General features: G+C 45.7%; 1 protein-coding gene across 8 annotated transcripts in view; it reads right to left on the bottom strand.

Annotated features, from left to right (window-relative positions):
* The window catches only part of AGPAT4 (1-acylglycerol-3-phosphate O-acyltransferase 4), a 123830-nt gene extending 111337 nt beyond the window's left edge, over positions 1-12493 (bottom strand). For 2 of the 8 annotated variants that reach the window (XM_039529614.1, XM_039529622.1), the window contains exon 1: positions 6092-6246. The gene's annotated coding sequence lies outside the window, so the exon portion shown is untranslated. Of the gene's footprint in view, positions 1-1579; positions 1702-6091; positions 6247-7514; positions 7694-7885; positions 8010-10945; positions 11038-11653; positions 11677-12342 lie in introns of those variants that run through there. The other 6 variants (XM_039529618.1, XM_039529617.1, XM_039529621.1 and 3 more) reach the window with 6 other exon arrangements.
* Positions 12494-13647: the final 1154 nt, after the last annotated feature.

Genomic DNA, 13647 nt, shown 5'->3' with positions numbered 1-13647 from the left:
TGAGAGATGCAGGTTCAGTTTCACTTTGGATAAAGAAAGCATCATCATCGAGCCAGAGAGAGAGGGTTTGTTTACACTGCAATTCAAAGCTTGTGGCTGGCCCATGCCAGCTGATTTGGGCTTGCTGGCTTGGGGATGTAATCGCCGTGTACACATTCAGGCTCAGGCTGGATCCCAAACATCTACAGTGCAATTAAACAGCCCATTAGCCTGAGACAGAGTCAGCTATCACAGGCAAGTCGTGAGTTTTTAATTGCAGTGTAGACATACCAACATGGGCAGCACATGAACTGCCAGTTGGGGAGGCTAGCCCCCAGCCCTGTCCCTTCCACCCAAGGACCCTGCTGGAGCTCCACTGGAGCCCAGAGTGGCACCCCTGTTCCCTCCACACCGCAGCCACCGGCCCAGTCCCATGGCTAGCCCCAGGCCCCAAAGGAGTGCCAGGAGGGAAGGACTCAGAGCCAGGAGAACTGGAGCTGCCGCTGTACACAGGGAGCATCATGGCAGGGGGCGGGGTCACACCTGGCTGTTTGGGGAGGCAATGCCTCCCCCTGCCTATGCAACCTGACACCCATGCATACCAAAATGACTCTTTAGTCTAGTGCTTAGAGGACTCACCAGGGAGGGGGGAGACCCACAGTCCAGTCTTCCTGCTCCAATGAAAAAATTACACACTATCCAATAGCTTCAACAAGACAGATTGGGGGACTCTCACATCAGAACAATCCCTTTTCAAGTCCTTCCTTCCTCTCAGGCAGAAGGGGGAACTGTTGCCCACATCCCAGGTGAGTGCTCTAACTGAGCTCGAAGTTGTAAGAGGGACACCACCACCTCGTTCCTGAATTTTGAATGGGACCCAATCCAGTAGGCAACCGCCGAGCATGCCTACCGGATCAGATGAAGCAGAAGCATGCAGGCCCAAAGGCAGAAACTTAAGCACCAAGGGTACTTTTACCACAGAATATTTAGGCACTGGGTTTAGGTGCCTATAAAGTTCAGCGGCAATCAAGCAGGGGTTTTCTGGATCACAGCCAGGGGCGGCTCTAGCTTTTTGGCCGACCCACGCAGTCATGCGCGGGAAGCGCCCCGGAGCCGCGGGAGCAGCGGACCTCCCGCGGGCATGACTGCAGAGGGACCGCTGGTCCCGCGCGGCTCGGCTGGACCTCCCGCGGCTGCGGATGGCTCGCGGGTCCGGCGGCTCCGCTTGAGCTGCCGCAGTCATGCCTGCGGGAGGTCCAGACGAGCCGCGGGACAAGCGCCCCCTCCGCAGTGATGCCTGCGGCAGGTCCGGTCGTCCCGGGGCTCCGGTGGACCTCCCGCAGGCATGACTGCGGCAGGTCCGCCGGCCCAGCCTCCCGCCCCCCCCCGGCCGCAGGGGACGCCCCCTAAATTTTGCCGCCCTAGGCAACAGCTTGTTTTGCTGGTGCCTAGAGCCGCCCCTGATCACAGCAGAGCCAAAACTAGAACTTAGGGACTAAACCATGGACTTAGGTGCCAAAGTACTTTTGTGGATCTGGTCCTTAAAGTCCAAAATGTAGCAGTAGTAATATAATGCACGTAAGACCTTCATTATTCCCACCTGGAAACCTGGCTGACTCAAAGAGACGCCACTGGATACTTTCTTCACAATATCCAGAAGGTAAACAGTAGTCCTCTGTAAAGATGACAACATAGTTTGCTTGAGAAACATCTTCAAAGACCAAGTCACTGGTGTTCCTCCTCAGCAACCTGTTCATACTTAATGGAGTTATGTGGATTTAAAAAAATAAAATAAAATAAAATTCTGGCAGCCCTCCCTGAACTTCTGGCAGGAGTCTAGTTCCTAATTTCACTGCAGAAAAGGGACAGAACATATGGCTTCTGAATAGCGTAAGTTGTCTTGGGAATACTAGCTTGCAGTTGATGATGGGGAAAATCTTTTTTAAAAGGATCCTGGAAGTGGCATAAAGAAAGCGGATAAAGCCAGTGACCTGGGAAATTGATGGTACTGAAAACCATCAAAGTTTGCAGAAGTAGTTCCAATACTTAAGTTTTCTACTGCACCATTAGCAGCAATACAGACACAGGTAGCATAATCATGATTATAGAAGTAGTGTTGACCAGTGGACAGGACACTGAACTGGGACTCGGGAGACCTGGCTTCCATTCCTGCCTCTGGGTGACCTTGGGCAAATCACCTCTCTGCACCCCATCTGTAAAATAGGGATAATGATACTGACCTCCTTTGGAGAGCACTTTGAGATGTACTGATGAAAAGTGCTATATAAGACCTAGACATTATTACTAGTAGCACTGCTCAAACAGAGCACAGTTCTACTGATTACAAATGAAAATAAGTTAGTTCAAAATAATATGGGTTGAAGATAAAAGGTGAAATTTGAAAAAAAAAATCCTGTAAATTCTCCATAAAGTGTTTGGATTTACTGAATACTCCTGATTGAATACTGACTGTAAATTTCATTAACACGTGAAGAGATAATCGACTTAAGACAGATCTTTAGAGTATCACATAGGACACCTCTCCCAATTAAGTACTTTGCCATTTATCCCTGACATTGGCTTAAAGTTTAAAACTGGCGGAAGCAGTGTAACTTTCATATTAAAATATTATTACATGCAAATACAGAGTTGGGATAGAATAGAACCACACAGAAGGAATAATAAAATACCCATGCCTTGTTAAAAAAAAAAAAGACAAGACAACAATGATAAATCTTATTAAACTGAAGAGGAAAACAGTGTTCAACATATATTATGCAGAGATATAAACTTCCACCACCAACAGGCAACACCTAGCAGTTGGAAAATATAAAAGAATGTATGCACCAAGCCAAAACTCCATTCCAGTGGGTTCAAAGGAAAATCTCTCATTAGAAGCCTGCGCTGCACCCACACAGAAGAAACATATGAATGGCAGGTAAAGCCTAACTATCCTTACACACTCAGTTTTCACGCAGCTCAGTCTCAGAGATGAATGTCAAGAAATTGGTAGATTATAATCCCGGATTAGATTTTTACACTTTAGTCAAATCACTTTTAATTTGAAAAATTGGATGGCAAAATCCTTGGTATTTAATTGGTGGAATTTAGGGCATTAGAGCATGAAGGTCTGTCAGGGGTTCTGGAATGCAGAGGATAAAGCTGAAATAAAAAATTAAAAAAAACAAAAACCAAAAAAAAACCCACCACACAACAAACCTCATTTGGGGCCTGATCTAAAGCCCAGTGAAGTCTGTTGAAAGACAAGATTCCCATTGGCTTCAACAGGCTTTGGATTAGACCCTAACAGCTTGGAAAACTTGACCCCTCAAAGTAGCTGAATGCAGAGTCACTATGAGAGTACTTGTATTCTCATAATGCAAAGCCAGGACCAGTTCAAAACAATCTGAACTCCCCTTTAGCAGAATCCTTCAATTAGATCTGATTCAAAGCCCATTTAAGTCAGTGGGAGACAGATTTTTTAAAAGGTATGTAGGTACCTCAAGATGCAGATTCACTCATGGTAGGATTTACAAAAACACCACTCTCATTCTTTAGGCACCTACAATACTTTTAAAAATCTGCCCCGAGTGTCTTTTCATCAACTTTAATGAACTTTGGAGTAGGCCCTTAGGGCCCAGTTGGCAGACCCAAATTTCAGTGCGAGACACTCTCCACTTGTCCCCAACTCCCAGGTGTTGGGTCCTGTTAAGATGGATTGCAGGGGGAGAGCAAGAGAGAATGTAGCACACTGAAGAAATGGTCCAAGTATTTTTGGAAATATTTAGGGGAATAGTCAGTAGCAGGTTCCTGGGGAAAAGGAGGGAAGACTAATGTGTCCTGGCTACATCTGTGATTTTGGAGGTGGGGGGAGACACACTGAACCCCTAGGCACTCAAGTAACTCTGCCAATTAGGGTGACCAGATGTCCCGATTTTATAGGAACACTCCCGATTTTGGGGTCTTTCTTATATAGGCTCCTATTACCCCCCACCCCAATTTTTCACACTTGCTGTCTGGTCACCCTACTGCCAATAGAGCTGTGAGCCAGTATTAGAAAACTCACATTCAACACCATGTAGCATTGGAACTTCAGCTGTAAACCTCACATTACATTGGTGTCCCTCCCATTTTCCCCTCACTCAGCTGTAGGTTTGACAGCATTGATATTACTTTTCTAAGATGGCCCCTGCCATCAGCTCAGAAATACATGGCTTTGTGGATATTCAAAGACTGTTTCAATCTCTATTTTAGACTTAATATTGTCTTGATCTCAAGACATCCAAAGCTACACGAGCCTCAATGTCAGCATGATTCATAGACAATGATCTTCTACAGGGTCTGTATGCAGATGTGACCCTCTGTGCACAACTCCCTCTTGCCAAGTGGAAATGGGAAGCAACAACCCAAATGGCACCAGCCTGGATGTCTCCAGACATTTGAGTAACTGTGTGCGGAAGGGGCAGGTTGGGCTGAGTGTGTGTGGGGCAGGGGGCACGCATTAGCTATCATACGGCTATTGCTGGAAATCTCTCTCATGAAATGGAGAGAGCACTAGGAGCAGTTGCTGTTCAAGTTTTTCAGGTATTCTCTTGCCAGCTTTTTATCAACAATTTTAAATCAGGTCTTCTCTCCTTTCTTATTGTCCTGGCCTAGGCACCAATCCTGCAACTGCATCCACAGATAAACCCTTACATAGCCATGTGGACCCAGATGCAAAGTTAGGCTTTAGTTTAACCTTAGCAAGAAAAATAAACTCTCCAATTTCACTCCTTTTCTCGTTGATTATTGGGGCTATTTTCGGTCTTGTACTGTTTACCCTCATATGTTTACAAAAGCCCTTCAGTCTCTTTGGCTGGTAATAAAAGTCATTCTGCTTGTTTGCCTCTCCCATTTTCAATTATTTATTACAGTAGCATCTAGAGGCCCAAACTGAGGCCAGGGCCCTGTTGTGCTAGGTGCTGTACAAAGAGTTGAAGACTGTCCCTGCCCTCAAAATAGGGTTGCCAACTATGACTGAAGGTATTCTGGGAGAGTCCCCCCCTCCATATAATGTAATGTCATTTTCTTAAAATATCCTATTAAAGTCTCTCAGATTGCTTTCAATAGTCACCGGGAGATCGATGCCAATTTCAGAAGACTCCAGGCCAATCCTGGAGAATTAGCAACCCTACCTCAAAATCGTACAGTCTCATCATATGAGGGGAGGGAGAGAGTAAACAGAGACACAGATTGAAGTAATTTTTCCCCAAGGCGAAATAATAAGCAAGTGACAGCATGAGAATCCAGGTCTGCTGACTCCTAATCAGGTGCCCTATCTTCTAGGCAGCTGCCTGAATTCCAGTACAGGGTTTTTGGTTCTTTTTTGCAAATTCAGATGCTTGCAACCATTTCCTTTAAATCTTTTTTTCCTCAGAAGGGACCCTCTATAGGGTATCCACCCCACCAAACTCAATGCTTCTGCTTCACTTCATTTCCATTGTCCCGGACATCTCCACATCTCTTTTCTGAAGAGCCAAGTGTGGAGAAAATGAAGTGAGTCAGGAACGTCTGAAAAGCTGTCCTTCCAGCACAGCAGCAGGACAAACTTTTTTTTGGGGGGGGGGGTGGCGCAGTGAGGGATAGGGGAAGAGAGTGCACAGACCCTCTCTTACTACTATCCTGATGCCATGTAGCAAGTAAGTGTGGTCTCAAGCCCATCAAGCACGATATCAGTATACCTGTGCCAAAACATAACTGGGAAGGGCCACACAACACCCTCGCTGTCAGGAAGTCCTGTTGCAGGTTGAGTTTCCACACACTAATGTTACAGAGGGTGCCTGAAATGCTGCTCCCCAACTGTATTTTGGTGTAAAAGCTGTGTGCTATCCCTGCACATCCCTGGCCACGCAGCCCTGGCTGAATTTCTGTAGTGGGGTCACCAATAAGTTCAACAAAGCTTTTATGTATCAAATACCCCCCCCCCCCCCGGAGTCAAATTTATTAACAGAAAGTTCAACAAACACAAGAAAAACTTTCACCCAAGCATCTTAGCAACAAGGAAGAAACTATCCAAGTTTCACTTCCACAGCCAGGCCCTTTCAACACAAGGCACTCAACCTTCATTCCTTACCTAGAGTCAGGGGCTTTCTGGCAGCTACAACTTTTTTTTCCAAACAGCATACAGCTCCTTTCAGGCTGAGCCTCCTACAGCAAGCAGGGAGGTTCCTTTCCTTAACTGTTCACCTTCTCTGTTCCATAGGAATTACTCTCCCTAGCAGCTCTGGTAGCCTTTCACAAGGTCCAGGTGCTCGTTAGCCAATTAGCTGCATAGGCAGTTAGGTACTTACAGGTGAACAGAGATGGGTTTGTTCTCTATCACAGACAGACTGGCCCTTAACTCCCCTTAAAGGGGCCAACCACCCATGAAACTAGGATTCCCTCATATAGTAACAGTGGAAATATAACTCAGCCAAGCAATGAACCCCAAGCAGACAGTGCTGTCTCTAGGACCCTTCCTCACAAAAGTCAGGAAATTGCTGTTGTTAATGAGTGTTTTGCTGATGATGGAGGCATGGTGCCTAACACAAGTTTCTAGTGCCAGGGTGGGCAAACTACGGCCTGGGGGCCACATGCAGCCCTTCAGATGTTTTAATACAGCCCTCGAGTGCCTGCTGGGGAGCAGGGTCTGGGGCTTGCCCTGCTCCACATGTGCTGTGGCTCTGCACGGCTCCTAGAAGCAGAAGCATGTCCCTGCTCTGGCTTCTACACATAGGGGCAGCCAGGGGGCTCCACATGTTGCCCCCGCAGCTCCCATTAGCTGGGAACTGCGGCCAATAGGAGCTGCAGGGGCAGCGCCTATGGATGGGGGCAGCATGTCGAGCTGCCTGGCCGTGCCTTTGCATAGGAGCCAGAGGGGGGACATGCCACTGCTTCTGGGAGCTGCTTGAGGTAAGTGCCACTCAGAACCTGCACCACTGACCCCCTCCTGTGCCCCAACCCCCTGCCCCAGCCCTGATCCCCCTCCCACCCTCTGAGCCCATCGGTCCCAGCCCAGAGCACCCTCTTGCACCCCCAACTGGAGCCCCCATCCTCCCCACTCCACTGCCCCAGCCTGGAGCCCCTCCTACACCCTGAACTCCTCATTTCTGGCGCCACCCCAGAGCTTGCACCCCCAGCTGGGGCCCTCACCCCTTCTGCACCCCAACCCCCAATTTTGTGAGCATTCATGGCCCACCATACAATTTCCATACCCAGATGTGGCCCTTGGGCCAAAACGTTTGCCCACCCCTGCTCTAGTGTATCCTAATGCAACACACAGACTAGTGTGTGCTGATATTGCCCTCTTGGTGCTGACCCAAAGTAAGGAGAAGAGATCTGTAAACCAGGGGAGTTCTCCTTTAGCTGAAGTAGCAGAGACCAGTGTTTTTGAAGCTGAAGATGTTGCATCATTAGTCTTAGCTGGGGGTAGGGTGGGGGGATGTAAAGCACTATAGCATGTGTGTATAATACAGTAATTATGCCTTGGCTGTAATGCATGGTTTCATTATACTGACCTCAGGGGCAGAGCTGGGAGGGCTGGTATGGTGTCCTCCAGGGTTAGAAAGCCTCATCAGGGAGTGCTGCACAGAGTGTTCTACCTTGCCTCTAATGTCAAGCAGTAAAATCAGGGCACATTATGTAAGACTACACCCTTCTCCCCTGAGCAGGGCCCAGGCCAGCCACCTGACTGTTATGAAAGATACCTGTGACAGAATCCCTACCCTACTATGACACCGCAACCTGTAATGCACTGAGAAATTTAAAGTGGTACGACATGACCGACAGACAACCGTCACTCCACATAGGTATTTCTATTTCCAACAGGGATACACCTTTCCCACAATAACCATACTCTATTTAAGGGCCTTGCGCAAGCACAGATTACCTCAGTGGGTGCAGCCTCCTAGAAGCTCTGTGATACTCCTAAACTGGAAAGTTTGCCTCCTATTCCAAAGACGCGCTTCAATCTGACAACAGCCTGCGGAAATCGTTACGCAATACCTTCGCCCCTAGACAAGAAAACAGAACTGGGTTGGTTTCACCCTGCTTGAAAGCATTGCAGAAGACACTGATCGTGCTCAGTTCTTCCCTATAGCTCAGCAGAAGGTAGGCTTTTCCCTACCCAACTGAAAGTCATCTAAAAAGAGACCTGAAGACTGTCTCCCACCTGAAAACATCTTTATGAGCTGTGAGCATCACCCATAGAAAAGAAAGAAGAGGTAGCTCCTGTAAAACTGAAGTGTTCCACTGTTCCTGGAGAACAGTGATCTCAAGTGTCAGAAGAGGAGGGAGCTCCCACAAATAGGTGACCCCTTCCTTCACAACTGCAACTGGGGATGGGGAAACAGCCAACATTTCAGGCATGTGATTATAGGTAGGAGAGACCCAACTCGCAAATCAGCTGCCCTTCATCAGAGATGAGAGAGACTACCCAATTGCCCCCCACCTTCCCATGACTTATTTCTTTTAAGCAAAAAGCTAGGCTAATTCTATAGGAACTCCTGGTCTTTGCACAGTACAGTGGAAGGAGTGGTCCCAGCCAGACACACATTTGCTGCTGAATAGGACTTTGTGACTATGATACAAAGCAATATGATTGACAAGAACTGAATTCTATATCTAGTAGCCTGGAAAATACCCAATATAGTCAGTAGGAGGGAGTGTAGTGTAGTGTAGTGATGAGGCACTCAACTGGGAATCAGGAAACTTGGTTACTGACTGCCTCTGATCTGATCTGGATACACTGGGCAAGTAACTTCACCTCTCTCACAGGCACCGACTTTCCCTCTTTCATGTGGGTGCTTGACCCCCGCCCCACTCCTGCCCCCACTCCACCCCTTCGATGAGGCCCCGCCTCTTCCCACCCCTTTTCCAACTCCTTCCCCAAATCCCTGCTTCTTCCCTGAGCACGCCATGTTCCCACTCCTCCCACCCCTCTTCCTGGAGTGTGCTAACGCTGCCAAACAGCTGTTTGGTGGCAGCCAGGCTGGAAGCGCTGGGAGGTAGGTGGAGTGGGGATGCGGTGCGCTTGGGGGGGGGAGAGGAGGTGGGACGGGGGGTGAGGGGAGCTTGGCTGCTGGTGGGTGCAGAGCACCCACTAATTTTTTCCCATGGGTGCTCCAGCCCTGGAGCACCCACGTAGTCTGCGCCTATGATCTCTCTGTGCCTCAGTTTCCACACCTGTAAAATACAATCCCTTACAGCTTTTTTATGAAACACTTGGGAGACTCTATGGATGGAAAGCATCTCTATAATGATATTCTATGTGTTCCTCTGAAGCCTAGAATGTCTATTCAGTCAGTGTGAAGCAATGAAAGGAACGACAAGCTTGACTGAGAGCTCTTTTTGTTCAGAATATCGGCTGGCTGAATCTTCACTGGGTTTCACAGTCTGTTACCATCCATTTTTAAAGTTCTCAGCCATTTTGAACTTTACAGATTACTCCCATGAGGTGTACAGCTACAGTAAGGCATGCTATGCCATGCTGAGAGTCTTAGACCATTGTGATATCACAGGTAACTCAAGTAGTCACCGGTCTCACCCTACAGCTAATTTGCATGCATCATTTTAATTGGTTGCATGAGGGAGACTACACAGATGGTGGATTACTTGGCCCAACTGCCATCCACACAAATCAACCCAAGTCTCTTAGCACAACATCCCCAAACACAAATCAACACAGAACAGCCTACGTAATAACTCCAAATATGACTCTGAAGGCTAGCCTGTCTGTTGAGTCAGTGTGAAGGTATGGAAACAGCCAAAAGCACAGTTGAGAGTTCTTTACCCTCCTTTTGTTCAGAATATCATCACACTGAATTATCACTTGGATTCACAGTCTGTCACCACACAATTTTTAAGTTCTTGGCAATTTTTGGCTTTTTTCCCCCACACATACATTATTCTACAAATTATACCCATTATTCAGCTACTAGTGATTATTAAAAAAACTGGACAACAGTTTTAGCTGAGCTGTACATTCACGAAGAGCAATCCCATCCATCAGCCAACTGGAATACTTTTTCTCTGTTCAGGTCACTGCATACTTTACAATGTGATATTCCCTATGAGCCAGTGGTTGAATTCCAACCTCTTCCCATGCCAGAGTATCACTAAAGATTATGCATGTCCCTTTTTGCAGAGCATTGTACCTATAGTCTCACTTTTCCTGCATATTTATTGAAGTTTTTAAAATGTGATTAGGTGTGTGCACTTACATTGTTAAATTTTAAAGATATAAGAAAAACATAGCATGATTTTAGACCTTAGTTCTGTATCAAAGTAAGGAATACACACAGAAACCATAGGCACCTGAAGCCAAATTTTCCTCTCAGTTACACTGGAGTAAGCACATGGAAGTCAGTGGGACTTCTCTGGTGTCAAAGAGAAGAGTTTGGTTCCTGGTCTCTTAATTTTTTCTTTTGCAAGTGATATTCAGTTTGGGGTGGCAGTGATTATCAGTCAAGAGTGAGGTTATGTTCCCTTGGTATAACTGCTAGCATTAATTGAATCACAGTCTTAGAAGTGCATAAATCATCTTATTAAGCACGTACAGGTCTTGGAAATGCAAGACAAATAAATATGGGATGAGTCAAAAACCAAATGCACAGAATATAAAGTTCTGGTCAGAATGGAACAAATCCTCATTTACCGTTTTGTACACACATGGGTAAACACTCACTTGTTGAATCAATCCTCTTACGGATCATTTCACAGCTGAACAATGCTCTATAGCAATGGTTCTCAAACTGATTTTTTTTTTTGCGAACCACTTGAAAATTGCTGGGGTCTCAGAGGACCACTTGATGATCTTTCCAAATGTTGTTGTACCATAGCTAACTATTGTAAAGCACTTTGGATAAAGCGGTATATAAAAAAAAATAAATAGCTTTTTTGTTCTACAAATAAAAGCACATAACTCAGATTTTAATATCAGTAGATTTACCTCTCTAATGCGATGGATGTACCCTTTCTCCCCCACTGGGGCTGGAAATGAGAGGGGGTCTCTCCTCCACCACAGAGCTGAGGCTGGGAAGGAGGGGCCATCTTCCCCTGGCAGCCGCAGCCCTGAAACTGAGGAAAGTCACCTCTTTCTCTGGCCGCCGCAGCCCTGAACGTCCCAAATTCCTCCCCGCCTTTTTGCCTCACTGCCCCCTCCCACCTACCCCCTAATCCCCACAAGGCCACCACCTCACCTTACATGTGCATCTTCTTCAGGGTCCAGGCAACTAATTACTGGAGCCACACCAGCGCAGCTGCACTAATTAGGTGGTTGGCCCTTCATTCTCTCATGTGCGACCGCCCAGGCACGCACCTTAGAGGGAACTAACCACGGACCACCTGAATGGAGCTCATGGACCACAGTTTGACAACCTCTGCTCTATAGTAAAGATTTGGACTAACCAATGCAGTGTTGTGCAGGCAAAGTTGACCTACTCTTACTACTGTTGATAGGCTGAATATATTCATTTTTACAGAAAACCACAGCTTTAAAACAAAAAAAGCCAACCAAAACTTTAAAACATATATCCAGCACTAAGCACACAGCCTCTTCTTCACTATTTCTAAACATTGCTCTCAGATTCTTATGGCTTATGGAATTCTTCTAGGTACAATGGGAAGACGAATACACTGCATTTATTTCAATACATACCTACATGTTATTCAAACAGCTAATTATCTAGGCATGATACAGTCCTCTTGATGTAGAAAGCATCTCCATGAAAGCAGCTGTGAATAGATGGTCACAAATGTCCGTTTCCAAGGCAACACTATCCCTCCCTGCCCCCCTCCTCTATTGTGATAGGGGAAAACCAAAATGAAAGTGGAGGGGAGACAACAAACTGCATGCTGCATCCTGGCAAATATCAATCCAAAACGTTCAACAAATGCAAAATTGTGAAAGAAATATAGATATTTATATTTAGAGCAAGGTCCATGGTATTTGTAGTTTCCATGGAAACACTAAGGAGAAAAGAAAGAAAGAGCATGTTGCATGGCACAAAGGGAGCCAATATGTAGCAGGAAAATTCTAGTCAGCTTCAGCTTTTTCAAGCAAAATGATTAAATGTAGTAAAAAAAATTGAAACCAAGGTACTGCACAAATGGAGAAAAGAAAAAGGGAAAATGATCAGAGTAGTTCTTTCCTATGAGCCAGCAAACCTGCTGCTTGCCTCTAACCACATGCTGCTCACATAAACACCTCATTCTAGCCTGCTTCTTTCTGTCCTTTGACTCTCTGCACTCAATGTCTTCGTGCTTTTTTAAAGAAATCTAGTCAAGTAAAGAAGAAGCAAACGCAAAGTTCTTTGGAAGTAGCATGAATAATATCAGATCACATACCTTGTGCCTGCCCAGACCTTGACATGTGTGCTTAGAAACCAGAGACAGAAAGGGAGAGAGAGGCTGAGACTCAGAAATTGCCACTAGTTTGCATGAGCTGTAAGTCAGCCAACACTGGAAAGAAAGCCTGACTCCACCCTGGGGTGGTCCATAAAAAAAAAAAAGTGGTTCTCAGCTGACGTCTCTCCCTACCACATGTCACTTCCTTTTAAAGCTACAATTCAGCAGTTAAGGCGAGATGGCTACTTACTGGTATACTATGACTCACCCCTTCCCCCAGCAAGTAGTAGAAGGAAGTGGTTCATGTTTGAAAAAACACTGCTACAGAAACCTCCTGCCGGAATCCAAACAAAAGCCTATTGTACATCACTTTTTTCTATCCCTTTAATCCTGTTGCTTCCACTTACAGAGAAAACTTTAGCTTTCTTCCCATGCTAGCAGTGGTTTTAGTGTCATGCCCTAAACACGTTGGGTAAATTACATCATTATTAATTAAAAAGGAATATGATCAATTTGTAGTATGCAATGCAATAGCTGCATCTTTTCCTCCTCTAAGTTATAGGAAGCACAGGAGATGCAACAGTTGAGGCAGAAAAGCAAATCCACAGGTGACTAAGACTTTTTAGAAGAATACTATATTAAAATATAAGCACAGCTGATCTGATACAATTATACTTTTTTAGTACATTGAGCATTTTTAAATGAGAATAAGTGCTGCTCGTCATACTGTACCTGTTGTGTCCTCATACGCTGATTAGAGGCTGTGTGTTAGATCTAGAACATGGGAATTGAGCATCTGGGCTCAATCCGGTAAGAATTCTGGTGAGTTCTTCAGTTGGCATGGAGAGTGTTTGACACCTGGCACAAATGCTCAGTACCCTGCAGAACTCTAAAGGAGCTAATCTTTTATAAAGAGTGGATCTGAAACAAGCTGAATAGGTGTCCATATGATCAATATAAACATCCTATAGGAGAGATAAGCGATGCTCATAGAGTTATTGGGGGAGGAAACCCCCAGAATACCTATTACTTAAAAAAAAGGGGTAGGAGCTCAACTAATCTGGATGCAACAACAAAAAAATTCAGATACCAGGTTTCCAAATACTGAATATTCTGACACACACATATTCACCATCTGTGAAACCAAAACATTTACTGTCAGTCTTTGACTGTTGAGGGGAAAGCAGATTTTATGAATGAACACAATGAGAAAGAGCAAGAATACACAAAATGGTAACATGAAAAAGTAAAGCATCATTTAACATCACTACAGAGTTCCAAACACCACGAGCTCAAATAGTGAAA

This window comes from Mauremys reevesii, linkage group 3 (genome assembly GCF_016161935.1).
Source record: "Mauremys reevesii isolate NIE-2019 linkage group 3, ASM1616193v1, whole genome shotgun sequence".
In the NCBI taxonomy this organism is placed as follows: Eukaryota; Metazoa; Chordata; order Testudines; family Geoemydidae; genus Mauremys; species Mauremys reevesii.
Note: the sequence above shows the minus strand (reverse complement) of the source record. Positions and strands in the feature narration are given on the sequence as shown.